At 39.3% G+C, this 22,298-nt stretch overlaps 1 protein-coding gene and 1 pseudogene across 1 annotated transcript in view; one reads left to right on the top strand and one right to left on the bottom strand.

Moving 5' to 3' along the window:
• Positions 1–22,298, bottom strand: part of LOC109926723 (eosinophil peroxidase-like) — a 93,352-nt gene that overhangs the window by 31,176 nt on the left and 39,878 nt on the right. The gene's annotated exons all lie outside the window — the stretch shown is intronic.
• LOC109926715 overlaps positions 5,229–22,298 on the top strand; it is a 31,766-nt pseudogene continuing 14,696 nt past the window's right edge.

Here is a 22,298-nt window from a genome sequence, read left to right as displayed (position 1 = left end):
ATAAGAAACAGGATCAAACCATATGGCCTCTTGTATCTTCTTCAACATTGAATATGTTCACAGCTGAAATTCTGCCTTCAGTCTGCTTCCATGCCAATTCTCTGTATTATTCGATTTCCTGAGTCAATATAACATAAAATACGGGGTTCTGGTTTTTTGAATTCTATGATTTTATTTAATACCTGGGACATTCATGGATTGAAATGGTTTTAAAAATTGACCAAAAGCATTGACTTCTAATTGCCACAAATCTCATCTTATCACAAAAGTGATCATGGTGTTAGAAACCAATGATTTGAATCTTTTTGAGGTTTTGAATTAAGTTTATTGTCACATGTACTCACATGAGTTCAGTGAAAAGTTTACATGTCACCACTTACAGCACCATCTTAGGTGCAAAGGTACCAAAGTAAAGAAGCTTGGTACCAAGCAGAAAAATAAAGAAAACAAAGTTAAAGAGTTAAACATTACAGTCCTTCTTACTAAAATGTAGAAAAACAAAGAAACACAGTTAACCATTCAACGCCAAAGGCCATAAGCGCCTGGCCATGCTGGGCTCACACTCCTCACACAGGCTCGATAACAGACAAGTGAGTTAAAATCAACATTTTACCCAAAGCCAATTAAACCAGCCAGCAAGCATGCCTTGGAAGATACAAAAATGCCCTCAACTTTTAGTTTGGTTTCTACCTTTATAAGAATGCCCACACATTAGAGACGAAACTAAGAATGTAGCATTGAACTCTCTCTCTCTGCCTCTCAAAAAGGAAAAAAAAAATTGCCTGGTGACAATACTGATTAAAAGAAATATCAGAATACAGAGAACTTAAGCACTAACTATAACACTCACAATTGTTGTTGCCTCAAGGCACCAACGAAACAAATGTGCTCTCAGGTTAAAAACCTTATGCTGCAGGACATCCCAAGGACTTCACATTGTACATTTATACTGGACACATAGCACTTTGCACATTTGTACATGTATGGGTGCCCAAGTAATTTCACAGAGTCATATGATTGATGTTGCATCTTTATCATTTCACTCAGGATAATAACATCGCTCATCTTTAACGCAAGGAAACATTGCGATTGGCTGTTTACTGCTACATTAAAAAGGGTAAATGACATTTTTATTGGAAAAAGATTTGGTTGAGGGCTAAAAAAGTAATTTAAATATTTGTTCCAACGACCAGGAAGTTGAAAAGAGTGAAGTTTCACTTGCTGTTGATCAGGTCTTAACACTTGAAACCAAAGATCAGTCTAACCAGCTTGAATGTATTATGGAACATCCATAGCTCTCTAGATAAAGAATTCGAAAGATTCACAGCCCTTTTCATATTTCTATCTAACTCTGCATCAGCAGCAAACTTACATACAATTGGTCTCTGAATTTCTTTGTCTAAATCATTAACATAGCTCGCAAATTGTTGAGCCCCTCAGCCCTGATTCTTGTGGCGTTACACTAGTTCCATCGGCAATTATCCCTAATCTCTAATTCTTGTCAATTAATTAATGTTTTATCTATGCTAATATAGGGCGGCATGGTGGCTCAGTGGTTAGCGCCAGGGACCCAGGTTTGATTCCAGCCTTGGGCGACTGTCTGTGTGGAATTTGGACATTCTCCCTGTGTCTGTGTAGGTTTCCTCCCACAGTCCAAAGATGTGCAGGCTAGGTGGATTGACCATGCTAAATTGTCCGTAGTGCACAGGGACGTTTAGGTTAGGTGGGAAATACAGGGGTAGGGGAACAGGTCTAGGTGCAATGCTCTTCAGAGGGAGAGTGTGGACTTGTTGGGCCAAATGGCCTGTTTCCACACTATAGGGATTCTATGATCTATATTGCTGGCAATTACATGAGCCAATATCTTATTTAGTAACATTGTATGATACCTTACCAAATGCCTGTTGGAAATCAAATTTATTACATCCATTGCTTCTCCTTTATCTACCTTAACAGTTATATATTTAAAAAGATAATAAATTTATCAAGCTCAATTTTCCTTTGTTTGATGCGATTATTATTTTATAATCCCATTGTTAAGACTTTGGTTAAAAACAATATGCTTCAGGGGTCAGCTAGTTCAATTGATGTGGTATCATTAGATTAATCTTGGTGATGGGCATTGCAGTTCTGCATTCAGAGATTAGGCTGTGCCCTTCCAAGTGGTAAAAATGGAGGAACACCAATTCATCACCTGGGAAAAGGTGATAAATGATAATTAGGTTTCTTTTGTTCCTATTTGACCCAATGTCATGAGATTCCATGGGGTCCAACACAGTTAGTGTTCTGCAACCTCAAATAGGTCTGGTTAGGTGTTGAGACAGGATGAACACAGGTCTGGTGATGGAGGAGTCTGGGACATTGATAGGTATAATTTGGTTAGTCTGGCAATGTTAGGCTGTTGCTTATGTTATGGACTAGACCAAAAACCCTCAAAATATATTCAGAAGATAGTCTAGACACCAACCTTTTCTTATTTTAAAAGGTAAGTGTAGGGTGTTGCGTTCCAGATGCAATTCAATCGGTCAAACTTCTTGATGTTAAGCAAAATACACTTTATTCAAACACTATTGTTAAGATGCAACAAAAGAAAGAAGAAATTGGAATAACTTACTCTATCAGAAAACCTAATAGAACGATAGATTATTAAACTACTAAACAATAACTGTTCCAATGTAGTAACATCCCATAAACAGACCCTTTGGCAAAGGCAAATTCAGTAAAGTAGATTATCTCTCATGCAAACCTAGCAGCAGAAAGAGAACTTTAGCTGTAACAGAGAGAGGAATAATAGCTTCCACATCCAGCTTCAAGTCCCTATCATTTGCTACTGAAAAACTAAAACTAAAAATCATGGGTCTGTGGGTCCTTGGCCTACCCATTCAGACTGCTTCAATTGTTCCCTATTTTAAACAAAAAACAAGGCCTCAAAAGCCGTTTGCTTTACGGGCTTTCAAAAGACAGCTCACCAACTCTGTCTTAAAACCTCTCTTTCAAAATAATAAGAAAAAACACGTGTCTTAAAGCCATAGTATTGTCATACTTGATGAATCATTGAACAGAAATTGTCATGAGGGACTTGAATTGGATTTCCAGTGAATGACAGAAGCACCATGGTACCAGGCATACTACACAGTATAAGGTAGAGTGTTGTCATACTTGATTAACATTTAGATTCAGGGGAGGAATAGGATACATAAGTGCCTTGTGTAATTTTTGTCACTTATTTTTATTATTCATCCCTGTTTTGTGGGTGGCGCTGGTAAGATCAGTATGAACGGTTGTAGAATAGAAGGACCTAGGGGTGTAGGTACATAATTCTTTGAAGTTTGCGTCACGTGTAGACAGGATGGTTAAAAAGGCATTTGGCACGCTTGCCTTCATTGTTCAGTCCTTTGAGTATAGGAGTTGGGAAGTCGTGTTGAGGCTTGACAGGACATTGGTGAGGCTTCTTCTGAAGTAGTGTCCAGTTCTGGTTCCCCAGTTATAGGAAGGATATTATTAAGCTGGAAAAGATTTACCAGGATGTTGGTGGGTATGGAAGGTTTGAGTTATAAAGAAAGGCAGGATAGGCTGGGACTTTTTCCACTGGAGCACAGGAGATTGAGGGTGACCTTATAGAAGTTTATAAAATAATGAGGAGTATAGTTAGAGTTAATAGCAGTTACCTTTCCCCTATTATAGGGGATGTCAAGGCTAGGGGGCACATTTTTAAGGTGAGAGGAGAGAGATTTATAAAAAGACATGAGGGGGCAAATTGTTTACATAGAAAATGGTTTAGGTGTGGATTTAACTTCCTGAGGAAGTGGTGGATGTGGGTACAATTACAACATTTGAAAGACATTTGGGTAAGTACAAACGTAGAAAAGGGTTGGAGGGATATGGGCCAGGAGCAGACAGGTGGGACTAATTTAGTTTGGGATTATGTTTGGCATGGACTGGTTGGACTGAAGGGTCTGTTTCTGTCCTGTATGATTCTATGACTCTATGACCAGTTGCCTTAATTGAGTATTGCTAAGCCAGTGAGTTGGGCCAGTCCCAACGTTTCCATCACAGCCTGCTGCCTAGGCCTCGATGCAGCGTAAGGGAAATGAAGGCATACCCATTATGATGCCAGAGGGTCTGGGATTGATCCTTAAGAGCATCAGTGGTGAAATTTCTGTCGCAATTTTTAGGTATTACTATTTTTTTGTTTTTATTAACTATTTAATGTTATATTTACTGTTTAACTATAAGTGTAATGATTTTGCAATTGGAGTTAGTTTTGTTATTTAATGATTTCTAGTGAATGAGGAAACAGCCTGGCAATGGGTGTAGTGGTATGAAATGAGGTGAAGCTGTGTCGGAGAATATCCGGGGATATCAGGGAAGGGGTTATGGGTCTTGGTGGAGAGAGGGTAGATCTGAGTGAGATCAGTATGATGAGGGCAATTTTGAGGGGGTGGGGGTTGGGGAGCCATTGATGCAGGTTGGTTTAATAGTTACTCAGGAATTAGGGTAATTCCTTTAGCTTTTCCTGGGTAACCTTTAGTCAGAACCATCCTAAGTGTTGAACTGTAAATCAGAATTCCAGACGAAAAGGTTCCTAATGCTGATAATTGCCCAACAAAAGTTTTAATTTGGCAGGTAATTCCTAAGAAGTCAGCTGCATCAGGACTTGCGCGTGGTAAAAATCATGCAGTTCCCTCCCCAAGGGCATTGTGAGTTTACTTACAGCAAATCGAGCGCAGCAGTTCAAGAAGGCAGCTCACCACCACTTCCTCAAGGGCAACCAGGGACAGGCAATAAATGTTGACCTACCCACACCCAATGAGTGAATTAAAGAAAATATGATTTCCCTTTCACAACTTCTGCCTTTTCTAAGTGTCTGCTATCATAATAATAATAGCTAAACTTCATTAATAATTGACAATTCTTGTCCAGATTGCTACAATATGAAGATCTGAGCCATTTATTTATAGCTAATCTGATAAATGCTGGTGTTGCAAGTGTTAAGGATCTTTGACATTTCTCTTTCTATATTCTTTTCATGAATTGCACCTGTTTAAAGAGGGAAAAAAATATCCTCATTCCAATAAGATAAGTGATAACATATGTTTCAAAGTTGAACTTAATTTTAGATTTGCTCAGAATCTGGTCAAACTAGGAAGTGGCCTCCTTTTATGCAAATAGTTAAACAACAGGAATGATTCATAAGCTGGAATTTCAGAAATATTCTAACAGAAGGTGTTGGAGGTTTGAAGGTGAGTGTCATCTGATATTATGAGATTAGCTCCATTTGGGAAACCCTGGTTGCTTGTCATTTTCCTTTAGAATATTTGGAAATTTAGCATTTAGATACTTACTACTTTGAATTAGTTCTTCATTCAAATTTTGTTTTACTCTTAAGTACTGAAATAATTTGTTATTCTTCTGTTTAGCCAGTGCTTTTTGCTGGGTTCTCCTTTGTTCTTCTGGTCACCCTTTACATGTCACTGGTTAATCTTGTAATCATCTGAGTAAGTCTTTGCATTTTCTTTCTCCACAAATGGTAAAAGTCAATTTTACTCTTAATTTGTCTTGTAATTAGATCATAAATTTAGGAAAATATTTGCTCAGAAAATGTATTTTATCCTGCATACTCAGAGTTATATCTTGAAAGATACTGTGCTCATCATTAAGACCCAACAGCATTCTTTCTAATAGTTCCTTTGAACTTTGCCTTTTTAATGTTAAATATCTGGCTCTTGATCTCAGGTACCTCTGACTATCCAGTCATGCTCAACTTGATCAGTCTTTGAATCCTCTCCTCCATGGGTGTGACAACTTCCATGCCTTGAAACAAATAGTTTGAGGAAGGGGATGATCAAATGTGTAAATGTGCAGAACAATATTGAAAATTGTTCAGAGAAGAGGTTCAAACAAAAAGGATGCTGCTAGTGCAAAACAGTGAGATATACAAATTGCCATAAAACATTCTCTTGACCTGGGTCTTTTTTTTTTAAGTAATTTGGTATGATTTGTCATTTATCCCTATATTTTCTACTGTCCCCAACAGCTTGTAACCTTTGTTCAGTAGTCACATTATCTCTGACACATAGCATGAAAGAACGCTCTTGAAAAGAGTTGGAAATAGGTGGGATTGCAGATGTTAATGCCAGACATATTTTACTATTCACAAACTAAAACAGAGAGAAAAATAATAAACTTTAAATACGTAATCTCTGTATTTTAAAACTGTATATAACTCATGTTGTCTCTGACTGCTAGCACGGTTTGTAAATAGAGCACATTGCAATACCATTGTCATTGACATTGACAATGGTATTGCAAAGTACAGTTTTCAGGCTTTTAATCCAGTAATTAATAGGTCTTACATTTCTTTTTTGTGCTTTAATTTGGAAGAGAACCCATGACTATTTTACTGAAGCTCACTATTACTACCACTGTTAAGATGTGTTTAGTTCGGAAAAGATATTTTCTGTCTCTGGAGATAAATAGTTAAAAATGAAATATCAGTGCTTTGCCAGTTATGTGTTATATGGGTTTGTACCTATTTATCTTGTCACGTTTCTATGTACATGTATGCCAGTGTGTGCTGTCGTCTGTCTACTTCTATGTCTGCTTGCTTCAGGAAATGTGTGGCCTTGTAGGAATGTACACCTGTGCAGTTTGTTGTTTATGTTTTCAAGTTTTAATATATTAGTGATCCATCTGTGCAATCCCTGACATTGTCTGAATGTGGATTTTTCAGAATGGCACCTCTGTGGTCTCTGAGTGTGCTCCTCGCTGCATTCGTCCTGCTTCAGAATGATAGAGTTCATGCAGGTAAGAGGCTGAACCAACAATTCAAATCTTTATCATGTAGTCTGGTAGAGTAGAAGAAGTTGAGCCCAACTCTCCAAATTTGTCTCACTTTACTTCAGGCTAAATCACGTGTGCAACAGCAAATATAAGAGGACTACTGTGTTAGAATAGCCTTTTAATAACTAAAATTAAACAATTGCAAAGTTTATCTTGACAGGACATGCAAATGGAAATTTCTCACCATTAGTAAGTTTGAAGCAAAAACATGAACAGCTAAGCCAAAGATAATACATGCATCTGAGGGAATTTAACCTGACTCTCATGACATTTGTGTATATTCACTTATTTCTTGGATTTAAAGGTTTTAAATAGACAAATTTACGATATTGGAAATTTTGGTAATGAGTCACATTAAATCCTGCAAAATTCAGATCCCATTAGAACTTTTACTAAAGTAAAACATAAGCTACATTCAAGTCTATATATAGATAACATGCAATATATATCTAGAATGTGATGGATAGATATTTATAATCAACTTATTCAGACATATCTCAGGTGCATGAGGGGAACCCTTATATGCTGGCTTTCTAGTCCAGAGTATGGACAATACAACTACACTACAAGAATCCATAAAGATGCAATGGATATGCCAAGGTGAAATTGCTCTGAAATTATCACACAAGCTGAAAAGGGTCATAAGTCATGATGAGATAGTAAATGTAAATCTCCTATTAATTAGTGATTTCTGCCGGTTAACCTCCAACATCACCACACAGAATACGACTACCAGGAAACAAACGGTTTATCAAGACTTTCACAAAAAAGTAGATCAATTGAATGCTCTAATACTTTGCTCAGTTTTTTTCAAGTGACTGCTGGTCAATTAATTAATTATTATAGCAGACCAGGACTTGCCTAAATGACTTCAATGACTGCTGGTTACTTACCTGATATACCCAGTGCCTACTAATTAACTAAATTTAAATTAATTTTGAATGAATTTATAGCAAATGCTACAGTAGGAGAAACAAATATGGGTCAGTGCCCTCAATTAATTGGTGCTTTCTAGGAGAGAGGAACATATGTGGAGGGGAGGAATTGTAATTGATAGCGTAAAGGGGGAGGAGGCTGTCATTGACAGTGGGACAGGAAAGGGCTTCAATTTTCAGCACAGGGAGGAACCGGGCTGTCATTTAGGGAGAGAGAGTGTGGGGCTTTAATTGTTAGCTGAAAGAGGGAGGGCTGTAATGGGCAGTCCAGAGGGAAGGAGCTGTAATTGTTTTTTATTCAGTCAAGGGATGTGGGTGTTGCTGGTTAGAAAAAAATATATTTTCCATTACTGTTACCATTGAGAATGTAAAGGTGAGCTGCCTTCGTGGTGCAGGTAGTTATTTCCAGGTTTTGACTCAGTGATGGTGAAAGAACAGTGATATATTTCCAAGTCAGGATGTTGAGTGGGTTGGAGAGGAGCTTGCAGATGGTTGTGTTCCCATGGTATGTATTGCCCTCGTCCTTCTGGATATAGTGGTTATGAGTTTGGAAGATGCTAAGAAGCCTCAGTGAACTTCTACAGTTCATCTTGTAGATAGCACACACTGTTGCTAATGTGTATTGGTGGTGGAAGGAGTGAATGTCAGTGTTTGTTAATATGGTGCCAATCAAGCAGGCTGCTTTGTCCTGGATGATGTTGAGCTCCTTGAGTGTTGTTGAAGCTGCACCCATCCAAGCAAGTGGGGACTATTCCATCACACTCCTGACCTGTGCCTTGTAGATGATGGCCAGGCTGTAGGGAGTCAAGTGGTCGAGTTATTTGCTACAGGATTCCTAGTCTCTGACCTGCTCTTGTAGCCAGTGTTTATAAGGCTAGTCCAGTTCAATTTCTGGTTAATGGTAACCCCCAGGATGTTGATGGGGTTGTGGGAATTCAGTGATGCCAACACCATCAATGTCAAGAGGTGGGTGGTGAAATTATCTCTTTATTGAAGATAATCATTGCCCGATTCTTGGTGGGAAGGTGATAGCCTAATAGCATTATCAGGAGACTATTAATCCATAGACCCAGATTATGCTCTTGGGACCTGGGTTCAAAGCCCATCATGGCAGATAATGAAATCTGAATTCAATTAGAAACTGAAATTAAGAGTCTAATGTTGACCTTTGCTGATTGTGGTCAACTCTTAACTACCTTCTGGGCAATAAATACTAGCCTAGCCAGTGATGCCAGCATATCAAATGAATAAAAAAAACAAATTGGTGTAGTGCAAATGTTACGTGCTACTTTTTAAGCCCAAGCCTGGATATTAGCCAAGCCTTGGTGCATTTGAACAGGAACTGCTTCAGTACGTGAGGAGTTGTACATATTGCTGAACATTGTGCAATCATCAGTGACATCCCCACTTCTGACCTTGTAATGAACGACGGTCATACATTAAGCAGCTGGTTGTGCCTAGGATACCACTTTAGATGACTCTAGCAGAGATGTCCTGCAGCCGAGATGTCTGACCCCCAACATCCCCAAATATCTTTTGTATCAGATACCACTCCAACCAGCAGAACAATTTCCCCTTGATTCCCATTGACTCCAGTTTTGCTAGGGCTCCTTGAAGCCACACTCAGTCAAATGTAGCCATGATGTCAGAGGCAGTCACTTTTACATCACCAATGGTATTCAACACTTTTGTCCATGTGTGAACCAAGACTTTAATGAAATCAGGAGCTAAGTGGCTCTCAGGGAACACAAATTGGGTGTCAGTGAGCAGGCTATTGCTAAGCAACTGCTGCTTGGTAGCATTGTTAAACACCACTTTGATCACTTTACCTCTGATTGAGAGTAGATTGAGGCTGTTATTGACTGGGTTTTAATTTCTTCTGCTACTTGTGAAAATGACAAACCTGAGTGATTTTCCACATTGTCAAGTAGATGCCAATGTTGTAGCTCTACTGGCATATTCTGGCACACAAGTCTTCAGTACTTTTGCTGGAATGTTGTCCAAGACCATAGCCTTTGCTGCCTCAAGTGCCTTCAGCCATTTCTTGATATGATGTGAATTAAATTGAATTGGCTGAAGACCACCATTCTCCCTGAACTCCTCTCCTCATAGTTGCTACCAATCACACCAACTCTCCATCAGAGCCCCTTTCCTTGCAGTTTTTCCCAATGCAACTTTTCATCTTGTAGCCTTTCCCTCATAACCTGTCTCCATTGGAGTCCATCTCCCTCTCCCCACTACAGCAACTATCCCTTATCAACTTTCTCATTGGTACAAGACCAATAATCAGGACTGAGCCAGTCAATTTCCGGCTGCTTCCCTCCTGAATCTGCTGCTGATAGGCTCACCAGTGACTCATTAGTCAGCCTATAAGCAACAAGCATGGAAGACAAGCAGCTTGTGATTGGCTCCTCATAGATTTTGTCATGTTCACATATAGCTGTGACCTTTTTCTCATTGGCCATCTTATATCATTCAATTTTCCATGATTTGTTGGGGGTAGTTTTTAAAGGACAAACTCAGCAGCTGGCTTGTTTATTTTGAATTCTCATGCTTCTGCCCATGAATTTTGGCTTCTTGCTCTTCAGCACAAGTAGTTACTTTTCGAGGAACAAAAACAAAGTTGCTGGAAAAGCTCAGCAGGTCTGGCAGCATCTGTGAAGGAAAAAAACAGAGTTAAGTAAAACAGTCTGAGGAAGGGTCACCAGACCTGAAACGTTAACTATGTTTTTTTGCCTCACAGATGCTGCCAGACGTGCTGAGCTTTTCCAGCAACTTTGTTTTTGTTCCTGATTTACAACATATGCTGTTCCTTCAGTTTTTAGTTACTTTTCCAGCCTCTCTAGAGGAACAACACAATTCCACTCTCCCTTACTCATTGTAACCAGTTGTCACCACCTCCTGAGTCACTAACAACTTTTCCAAAGTGAGCGTCTCTAGGATGATCTGGACATAAGTAAGGTACATAATGGAGTTAGTAAAGACAAATGGCACAGCCTGGTGCATCTAAATATTGTCTCTTCCTACAAGTGTCCCTGTATTTTATGAAATACACAAGTGCTTGTTAGTTCTGAAAACTATGACAAAATACAGGAGAAGATCAAACTTTAAAATAAGCTTATGATAGTCACAAAAAACTTAACACTGCAGATAGCATAAAGAAGTATAGAGAGTACAGAGGTCAAGTTAAAAAGAAAAGAAATCAGAGAAAAGGCATGAAAAAAAAAATTAGCTAGCAAGGTAAAGGAAAAACCTAAAAAGATGTTTTACCAGCACATAAACAGCAAAAGGATAGTTAAGGAAAAAGTAGGGCCAATCAGAGATGTAAAAGGAAACTAGTGTGAAGATGCAGAGGATGTGGGGAAAAACTTTAGATGATTTTTTTGTCTCTGTATTCACGAAGGAAAGGGATGGTGTAACCTTATAGTAATCCATGAGGAATGGTGTGAAATATTGGACAAATTAATCATAACCTGAGAGGAAGTGTTAAAGGAGTTAGAATCCTTAAGTGAATAAGTTGCCAGGGCTGAATGGATTGTTCCCTAGGATGTTGAAGGAGGTCAGGAAGGAAACAGCAGATGCTCTGATGATTATTTTCCAATCTTCAATAGACACAGGTGACATGCTGGAGGACTGGAGGAATGCAAATATGGTACTGTTGTTTAAAAAAGATACAATGTAAATGTCAATAAATTTATAAACCAGTTCGTTTTACTTCAGCAGTGGGTAAATTGTTAGAATCAATTCTGAGAGATTGAATGAGCTGTCACTTAGGAAGGCATGGACTAGTCAGCCTTTGTGAAGAGAAGGCCATGCCTTACAAATTTAATTGATTATCCTTGTCACATCCTCAAAAAATTAAATGAGAGTAGTGCAGGGATGTTTTCCACATGGATTTTAGTAAGGCATTTGACAAGGTCCAACATGGCAGACTGGCCAAAAAGATAAAAGCCTGCAGAATAAAGGGTGATATGTCAAATTGAATCCAAAATTGGCTTAATAACAGGAAACAAAGGATAATGGGTTTGTGATTGGAAAGCTTTTTCAAGTGGTGTTCCGCAGGGCTTGGTGTTTGGACCCCTGCTCTTTGTTTTATACATTAATGATTTGGACTTGAACATAAGGGACACAATTGGGAAATTTGCAGGCAACAGAAAAATTGGCCAAATAATAGAGGATAATAGAGGATAGCTGTGAGCTCCAAAATGATACAGATGGATTAGTGGAGTGGGCAGGAAAGTGGCAGATGGAGTTCAACTCTAAGTGTGAGGTAATGCATTTAGGGAGGTCAGGCAGTAAAAGGGTATACACAATAAATGGGAATATACTGACAGGGGTAGATGAAGTGAGAGATCTTGCACGTGCAAATGACAGATTCCTAAAGGTAGCAAGACAGGTAGGTAGGGTTGTAATGAAGGCATATGGAATGTTTTCTTTTGGCAAAGATATAGAATACAAGGATATAATGATGAAACTGTATAAGACACTGCTGAGGTCACGGCAAGAGTGTTGTGTGCAGTTCTGGTCACCGCATTACAGGAAGGATATAATTTCTCTGGAGAGAGTGCTGAGAAGATTTACTAGAATGTTTCCAGGGCTAGAGAACTGTAGCTACTAGGAGAAATTGAGAGATTGGGGTTGTTTTCCTTGAAACAGAGAAGGCTGAGGGGGTAACACGATGGTGATATATATGAAATGATCAGAGATACAGATAGACAGAAGGAACCTGTTTCCCTTGGCAGACAGTTCAAAAACCAGGGGTCATAGGTTCAAGCTGAGTGCCAGGATTAGACATGATGTGAGGTAAAAGTGTTTTTACGTAGAGGATGGAAGATATCTGGAATTCACTGCCTGAGTTGTTGGTGAACGAACAGACCCTAAACTCTTTTAAAAAGAACCTGGATCTGCACCTTAACTGCAGTAGGCTGCAGGGCTATTGGCCGTGTGCAGGAAGATGGGATTAGAAAGGGCATCTGGATGTCTTTGGGTCAGCATGGACAAGATGGCCAAATGCTCTCCTTCTATGCTGTATTATTTGTATGGTTCAAATAAACAAATAATATGTGGCAATTGCAATGTTTTGGGAGAGTAGTTGTAGCAGAGAATACTGAGAAAGGAAACAGATCAATATATACAAAAATTCGATTTCACTTTGTGTGTGTCTCTATATCCTCTCCTGTCTTTCTATCAATGGTAGTCTAAGACGTACCCTACCATTTTCTTTGAATGATGGAGATTGTTCCCAAATTACTTCTGTTTCATTTTCTAACACTGTAGATTAAGGAAGAATGTAAAAATATCTCAGTACATTAACAGGTTGTTTGTTTCACTGTAACAGTTTTACTATACTTCCATGTATTCAGCTTTTCATTCAATCTTTCAATCTCTTATCTCAAAAAATGTTTTTATGTATCCTACTGGCACTGTGTGACTGAGAGGTGTTGTGTTTCTATTGTAGATGACGATGAACCCCTGGGCAGTCCATTTGTACAAAGAGCTGTACGTGAAGCCATTGAACTGGTGGACAAAGCATATAAGGGGACCAGAGTTAGGTGGGTTCTTTGCTTATGTAAGTGTCAGGTTGGGTTTTCCATAAGGAGCTCAACTCCCTAAATTTGTGTGGAATAAGGACTATCATATTTAGAATGCAAAGAACATCTTTTATGAAGAGCAAATTTCAGCAGAGACTGTCAATTTGAAATACAGAAGAACATGTTAAAATACTCAGCACGTAAGGCAGCTTTTGTATAGGAAGAAAAAGTTAATAGTTCAGGTCTGCCATCTTTCATCGCTTTTTTGTTGATGTGTTAGTTCATTCAAAGATCTGGTATTGTCCTAAATTGCTAACCTCTTATTCTAGGCCTATAAACCCTCGGCTGGACACTCCAGATAGTGAAAACAGCTTCTCTGCAATCTTTGAAGAATTATACACATTTCTGTGTTTTCATGCTACATTCTCATATGCCCAAAACAAAATATACCCATTCTACTCACTCCCTTTTCAAAGCACAGCCCTCATATGTTAGGAATCAAACTAGTGTGCCTTCACTACAGCAGCTAAGTACATTTTTCCTTACTAAAGAAGTGAAAACTACACACAATTCTCTAGCTGCTATTGCAGCAAGTCCTCTGCACTATTACAATGTACCCCCGAGAAAGAAATGCCAGCATACCACTTTCCTTCCTAATTGTGTAGTGTTGTACCATTTTAAAGCAGCAATTTGTAGTGTTCACTTGAAATTGCCCTATTGAACAGCACCAGTAGATGGAGGAAGAGAAAAAGCGGGAGCCAGAGCAGTAAAGCTGTTGGTAAAGTATCTAGACTGTTTAATTCTGCAATATTAAATCCTCATCTCTCTCAACACCTAAGAATCCCAAATCAGTCAAAAACCTCACAAATTGCTTGCTGCATCTTCTATTAGTCATTCTCTAGGGCACCCAAATCCCTCTTAATGCCAACATAATTCTCACCTTTTAACACAAATCCTTATACAATTGCTTTATCCATTGCTGACTTATTTCCATCCACCTTGCGGCTTGCTTTAGCTCCCAGCTTTGTATCATCAGCAAACTTGCATATAGTACACACAGTGCTCTTATCTAAGCCATTGATCAGTGAGTGAATCTCCATCACTGACTTTATGATTCTGACACTGAGTTGTTCATTTTAACATGCTATGGGTGTAGTCTGAGTCAGGATCTGAATTCCTCATTTTCTCTGTCTGACCTAAGTCTATTAATTTCCAGCCAAAAAGAGCGGTTGAGCAAAAGATCCTTGAAGGCTGGTGACCTCCTGCGTTTCTTCAAGCACCCAATGGCAGAGACCAGAGTTGCCGTGCGGTCAGCGGAGTACATGGAAAACGCACTACGGCTCATTCAGCACCACGTCCATCGAGTTCACAAACGCTCACTGAATACAACAGGTCAGTTAGAGAACAAGAGACTGTGGCCTGGAGCACACACAAAAATGGTTTCATTGGCCCAGTCTCCTCCTTCTATCATTGCCAGTGAATGATATCACTGTGACTTTACAAATCCATTACAAACTGAGCCATGTGAGGATGACTCAGAAAAGTCACATTTGTAGGAAGGTGGTGCAGACAGCGGTCAGGGTGGGTGTGAGTCAGGGCAGGTTAGTGGTGGTGATTGAATTCAGTAAACCAAGAGGCTGTGTACTGTCTGCCTTGCAGCGGCTTACCCAGCATTTTACCGGATTGCTCAGTTCAAGACCTGCTTCTTGGGTCAGGTTTGTGCCCCAGTGAGACAGTCAGTCTGTCCCATCCTTTCAGCAGGAGCAGGATCAGGGTGGATTTCCTGGGAGGGGACTTTTGATTTGACAAGATGGTGTCAGCTCCAGCTGTTGCCCAATTTGAGAAACTGTGCACTCATAAACATCCCCAGACCAAAATCTCCATGAAACAGGTTGGTTTTAAGGCATCTTTAAGGAGCAAAGTGGGCTAGAACATGGATAGGTGTAGGGAGGGATCTCCAGTGCTTAGGGCTGAGGAAACAGTCACCAATAGTGGAGCAGAGGCACAAGAGGCTGGAATTGGAGGAACACAGATACCTCAAAGGACTGTGGAAGGCTGAGAGTCTCAGGAATTTTCTGACTGTACCTGTCAGTGGTCCTGCAGTAACAGGAAATCAGATCGTTGTTTAACCAGTGAACTTGTGTTAACTTCTCAGAGCTCAGGACTGCTAATGAGTGTGTGTTTCCTGCAGATTTGTTAACACCAAGTGACCTGGATGCCATTGCACATGTCACAGGCTGTCTAGCTGTACGTCAGCCCCCACTCTGTAAAAGCGACTATTTTACAGACCGATACAGGACCTTCACCTCTGTGTGCAACAACAGGTAGGAACCGATGCTGCTGGTGACTATTGCCTACTCTACTTTCAGGAAATAATTGCTTAACAAATATCCTTATTCTCAAGCAATCTCTCAGGACAGAGGATACCTTGCTTCACTCTGGCCAATTGACTGTTAGATGAATTTGGGCATCTCCATTCACTTGCCAGGCAGGGGAGTGGGAGAACTGGGGGCAAAGGGACCAAACTGTACTATATAATCCAGCCTGAGATGGAAATGAGGAGAAATTTCTTCTCTCAAAGTGTCATTCATCTTTGGAATTCAGTACCCAAGAGGCTGCGTCATTGAATATTTGCAGGACCAAGTGCAACAGATTTTTAATTGATAAGAGAATCAAGGGTTATAGCGCAGCAGGCAAAAAAACTGGAGTTGAGTCCGCCATGAGACTATCCATAACCCAATCAAACGGCAGAGCATATCATAAAGGGTTGAATGGCCTACTCCTGCTCCTGTTTGTTATGTTCATAAGCTCTTTCATTAACTCAGCTCACTACCGATTTCTCAAACGCTGGCCTTGCCAGGAATGTTCACATCATGTTCGAGAAGAATAGGAAGCTAGGTAAAGGCAGAGTCTTAGCACACCTAATCAAAGGTAGTATTGGTGCAATAGTTAGAATTGACCTTGGTTTAGGGGTGTAGTAACAGTTACCGGGAGATGAGGAACAATACAGGAAAGAAGTCACTTGTAGCAGTGATCCAAAGGACCCCAAACAATAACCACAATATAGGAAGAAGTACATAAGCAGCCAGTATTATTTCTTATGATAAAGGGACCACAATAATCATCAATGCTTATCCATAAACTGGAAAAATCAGATTGGCAATTGTACTTAAATCAGGAATTCACAGAATGCTTTTAAGATAGTTTCCTAGAGCTACATTCTAAAATCAACCAGAGAGCAGGCTTTACTAAACATGGGGTAAGGGTAACGTGTCAAGATTAATTAATGAGCTTTGAGTAAGGGTAATCTAGATAGCAGTAATCATAATATGAGTGAATTTTATATGAGCTTGAAAAGGAGAAGAATGGGTCTGATGTCAGTGTTAGAAATGCGGGTCCTTTGGACGGTAAAATAGAATAGTTCCAGAGTTGATTGGAATGATGGTCATGTTCATTGGACTTTGGTATGTAGGTTTTCTCCCCTCCAACTCCATTTTGATTTAGCCTCCTTCTTCTTTTCCTACTTGCCCTCATTTTTGGAGGTCGTTGCACGCAAATTGGTGATTGATTCAGAAACATGGGTAATTAGTGGTGGGAAAAAAATTCTGTCAGGCATAAAGGCACTTGTGGATACAAAGACAAAGGACATGTAAAGACAGAGGGCCTGTTTTCTGCTTTGCACTGTTCCTGCTGGGCAGTGCTTGTAACTTGTTATTTTAACTAGAGACACGTCTGATTTATTGGTGGTTTATTTTCTGAAAAAGGAGCAGTTTCCTCCCCCAGTGGAGAAGGTTTCTAATCGGGGAAAGGTCCAGAAGAGAAAAGTGGAAAGGTGGCTTTTGTGCTAAACTACTGATCTACAAGAAAACTCTTGGAAATGTTTAAAATCTTGCTGCCTAATTCAACTACAGACATCAGTCTGTTAAACATTTGAGAGAAATATTTAAATAAGGGCAACAAGGTGGGCCTGAAAGCTGAGCTAGTTGAAGTGAACAAAGATATTAAGCTAGGGGATAGATCAATAAAGAAGCAGTGGCTGACATTTAGTGAGATATTTCAGAATAGGTGCATCACTACAAAGGAGAAAAATACCAAGAAGTGAACCCAACATCTGTGCTTATCTAAAGAAGTTAGGGGAAACATCACACTTAAGGAAAAAGTCCATAATTCTGCAAAGACGAGTAGCAGGTTAGATGGCTTGTGATAATCCTAAAAATAGCAGAGAATGACTAAAATTTTAACCAGGACAAATAAATTGGCGCATGAGAGAAAATGTGAAAACAAATAGCCAGAGTTTCTACAGGAATCTGAAGAAGAGTAAGTAAAGTGAACAATAGTCCTCTGGAGAGTGAGAATGGGGAGTTAATAGTAGATAGTAAAGAAATTATGGATGTAATGAATACATTTGTTGCTTCTGTAGAGGATACAAAGAACATCTCATACATATCCGGAAATTGATAGAAGGAAGAGTGGCACTTGACGAAATTGTAATCACTAGTGAAGCGGAATTGAGCAAATTGATGGAGCTACAAGTTAATAAGTCTCTGGTTCCTAATGGACTTAATCTTAAGGTCTTAGAAGAGGTGACTGACTAATGAGGCAGAAGGTACGTTGTTGGTAATTTTCCAATCTTCATTAGATTTTTCAAAGGTTCCATCAGATTGGCAAGTAGCGAATATCAGCCATCTACTCAAAAAGGGCCAGAGGCTGAAAATGACAACTTTATGCCAGTTCATTTATTTGTTTTTGGAAGGCATTTAATTTGATTATAAAGGAGATTGAAGCTGGACACTTGAAAAAACTCAAGGTACTCATGAAGAGTTGTAGTTTTGTGAAAGAAAAATAGTGTTTAACCAGTTTCATTGGAGTTCTTTAAAGAAGTGACACGTTGTGAATAAAGGGGAGCTTATTGGCGCACAGTACTAGAATTTGCAAAAGTCCTTTAAAAAAGGTTCAACATAAAAAGGTGTTATTCAAAGAAGGGGCTCATGATGCTGGTGGCAACATACTAATATGGATAGAAGACAGGCTGGCTGGCAGAAAACAGGCACCATGTATAAATGGGTCATTTTTAGATGGGCAGGATTTGACTAGTAGTGTTCCACCAAGGTCTGCCATGCCCTTAAAATCTGTGGAGTGACACAACAATAGGAGGGAAAGTATTTTGTGAAGATGATATAACATGGATGCAGATTAAAATGGATAGATTAAGTGAGTTTGCAAAAATCTGATAGATGATGTATAATGTGAGAAAATGTGAAATTGTTCACATAGACAGTAAAAATTTTTTTTAAAATATTTAAACAAAAAACAGCTACAGAATTCTAAGGTGCAGAAGGATTTTGATACTCCAGGCCATGAGTCACAACAAGTTAGAATGTAGATGCCACAATTGATTGAGAAGGCTAGGGTAATGCAATCCTTAATTACAAGAGGAACTGAACATAAAAGGAAGGACATGGTTATTCCTTTATATACAATCACATCTTTTGGTCTCCTTATTAAAGGAAGGATGTAAATGAATTTAAGATTGCTCTGAGGAGGTTTACTAGATTGATAACTGGAATGAGCAGATTGTATGATAAAGAAAGGTTGAACAAGCTGGGCTTGTTTTTGCTGGTGTTTAGATTGATTGAAGATGGTTAGTTTCTGAATGGTCTTGACAAGATGATGCCGAAAGGATATTTTCCCTTATGGGTGAGTCTAGAACACTTTTAAAATTAGAGATGACACTTTTGGAACAGAAATGAGAGGTTTTTGTTTCTATGAGGGTTGTGTGACTTTGGAACTCTCTGCCTCAGAAAGTGACAGAGTTGGGGTCATTGTATATTTTTAAAGCGAATGTTGGAAGACCCTTGGTAGGCATGGAAAACACAGGGGTAGATGGCAATGTGCAATTCGGAACAGAAACAGATCAGCCATGACCTTACTGAATGGTGAAGGAGGATTGAAGGGCCAAACAGTTTTCTGCTAATCCTAATTTGGTATGTTCATATCAATGAATGTACTCCATGAAATATTTTCAGAAGTAGAGCTGACTGTCTTCAGTATGCAGCTAGAAGCTGATTCTATGTCGGTGGATGATGTTACTAATGTTAAGGTGGAAGGGGAATTGAACAATTCATTTGTTGGAGATAATGATACAGGATTTGGAATTGAAACAGTTTTCAGATTCAGGAACCAAATGCAGGACATCCCACCAAACTGGACAAACGAGGAGAGGCATTGGAAAAGAACTGTGTAGTTAACCACATTTTGCATAAAAGTTTAGGGATTACAGGAGCCTGATTGCATTTGCTGTAATTTTGCTCTATGCTGTCAGTAACCTCAGAACCCAGACTATGCGTAAGTCAAGACACTTGTCTTAACAAGAATACTGTTCTTGAGGTATATATTTGGCAAACATGTCAGGAACATTCAGACCATGTCATATTGGTAGTTATCGAAGAAACAACATCAATGTTGGGTTTTAAATAGTGACTTATGGGAGGAAAACAGAGATCAAGAAATGTTTAAGGACAGCATTCCAGAGCTTATAGCATCAGGAGGATTAAGATCACCCATTAATGACACGGCAATTAAAATCAAGAATAATTACTTGAGCACTGATATCTCGGAGGGTTGCTGGAAGAAATTACTTAAAGGAAGAGGTATGGAGGAATTGAAAAATAAGGAGTAGAATTTTAAATTCAATATAAAGGTCAGCAGGTGCAAAGGAAATGTGTGAATGGAACTTGTTATGAGTGAGATCATGGGCAGCAGAGCTTTGGATGGATTCAAGATTACACAGCATACAATGTAGGAGGTTGACCAGGGGTATGGTGGAATAGTTAACACTTGAGGTAACAAAGCATGGATAAAAGCTTCAGTAACAGATGAATTGAGACAGGATCAGAGGTAGATAAATTTATATCCCAGGAGCAAATTTCGCATCCAAGCAGAACAGTCTATTTCAACTTAAGACAGTTGCAGGGAGAAGGACTAAGGAGAAAGTAAGGGAATAGAATCTCTCACGGGACTGAAGACAAATGGCTTTGGTTTTCCTAATTTCAATCAAAGGGACTTCCTGCTTATCGAGTACTGGATGTTGGAGAAACGGTTTGATCATTTACACTCATGGAGGAGTTGAGAGAGATGGTGTTGAACTAAGGAACCTCCCCAGTATGCTAAAACGTTAACAGGGTCAGATTCAGCAATCCAAGGAAGGTACCACTCTGAACACATTTGTATATACCCCTGCCCTCTCTGTCCCTGGCCATTCTCTTGTGGTGTTCTCAGTCCAAACACTTCTTGCTTCTTACAAGGTAAACTTCCTTCTGACTTGGGAAAGCAGCCAACATTATCAAACACCCCTCCCACTCTGGTTATACTCTCTTCCACTCTCTTCCACTGGGTAGAAGATACAAAACTTTGAATATATATACCAACAGATTTAAGAACGGCTTCTTCCCTGCTGTTATCTGACTTATGAATGGCCCTCTCATATATTAGAGTTGATCTTTCTATGCACATTCTTTGTAGCTGTAATGCTATGTTCTGCATCCAGTACTATTACCCTCATGTACTTATGTAAGGTATGATTTGTCTGGTTACCACGCAAAACAATACTTTTCACTGTATCTCGGTACATATGACAATAATAAATCAAATCAAACATTTCCAAATTCTTGTCTTTTGTCCTCCTTCATGTATTAATGTTCTTCACTTCAGTCCCTGCATTGATTTCAGATGGAAATGTAACTTTTTCTCCATCTCTCGAGTTGCTTTTACCAAGCTTGGTTTCTACCTCTGAGCCAAAGAGTTATTATTAATGTCACCAACTCTTAAGTTAGCATAAAACTCAAGCGTTTGCAACATATGAATTCTGCCCAGATGTCTGGGAAAACTCTCCCAACCGCTCTTACACTTTTAAAAATGATGAAATGAATGTTCTGTTTTCCTGCTTTCCAGGACCACTCACCTGAATGGCTCCCAGCTCACTATGAAGATGGATTTTCACTTCCACTGGGCTGGGCTCCAGGGAAACAAATATCAGGAGCCCATCTGCCACTGGTAACTATTCACAGACAGAAATAAATTTAATTCATTGAAAAACCTACGGTCAACTGTCCGGAACCCCACCTTACAGGGAGCAGGCAGTGGATGCATTAGTACAGTGTCCTTTCACTTAGTGATAAATCCAATCCAGTCAGATAGGATGAAGCTCGTTTCTGTCTTTTCATCCTTTAACCTTCCTTTATAACTGATCCCTGCATTAAACAAACCCAATTTCTAGAGGGTACGGGCACAGAACAAAACACAGAGCATCATTTGGAAAGACCACGGTGCAGACTGATGCATGAAATGATCCATCTGTGAGACAGGTTAAAAAACATCGCCATCTCCTTTTGGGTGTCTCTGGAGCTGCTGTGATGAGGTCTCAGTCTTCATTAGTGTCCCCTTATTTACTAACACAGCACAGAGAAGAGCAGATGAGAGTGCAGTAAAGATGGTGTGATGATAAATTAATCTTTGAGTTGTTTTCATGTAATGAATGTTTTCTGCTTCTCATCCAGGTTTGCGAAGTGTCAAATACAATCTTGAGAACACCCAATGAAGATGTGATCATGGATACAGAACTCACTTACATGTTAATACAGTGGGGTCAGTGGATTGATCATGATATGAGTTTGAGCCCTCATTCTGGCAGCATCCAAACCTTCAATGATGGCATTGACTGTGAAAGAACTTGTGTTCAAAGAAATCCCTGTTTCCCAATACGGGTGAGAGTTCAGTTCAACTTCATTCCGAAATAGTGTTTTGAGCTTTTGTGTTTTGTCCAGGATGGAATTAAAGAAATCTTACATGAACAATCTATCCAAGTCCTGATGGATAAAATGTTCCCATAAACAGGAAGTTCAAACAAGAGCAAATTGTTTGTTGTCTTGGTCTTTGTATTGGCGTTGGTGTTGGTTTTGGTATCAGTGTTGGTATCAGTGTTGGTATCAGT

This window comes from Rhincodon typus, chromosome 26 (assembly GCF_021869965.1).
Source record: "Rhincodon typus isolate 14 chromosome 26, sRhiTyp1.1, whole genome shotgun sequence".
Taxonomy (NCBI): Eukaryota; Metazoa; Chordata; class Chondrichthyes; order Orectolobiformes; family Rhincodontidae; genus Rhincodon; species Rhincodon typus.
This window is presented reverse-complemented; position numbering and strand designations above follow the sequence as displayed.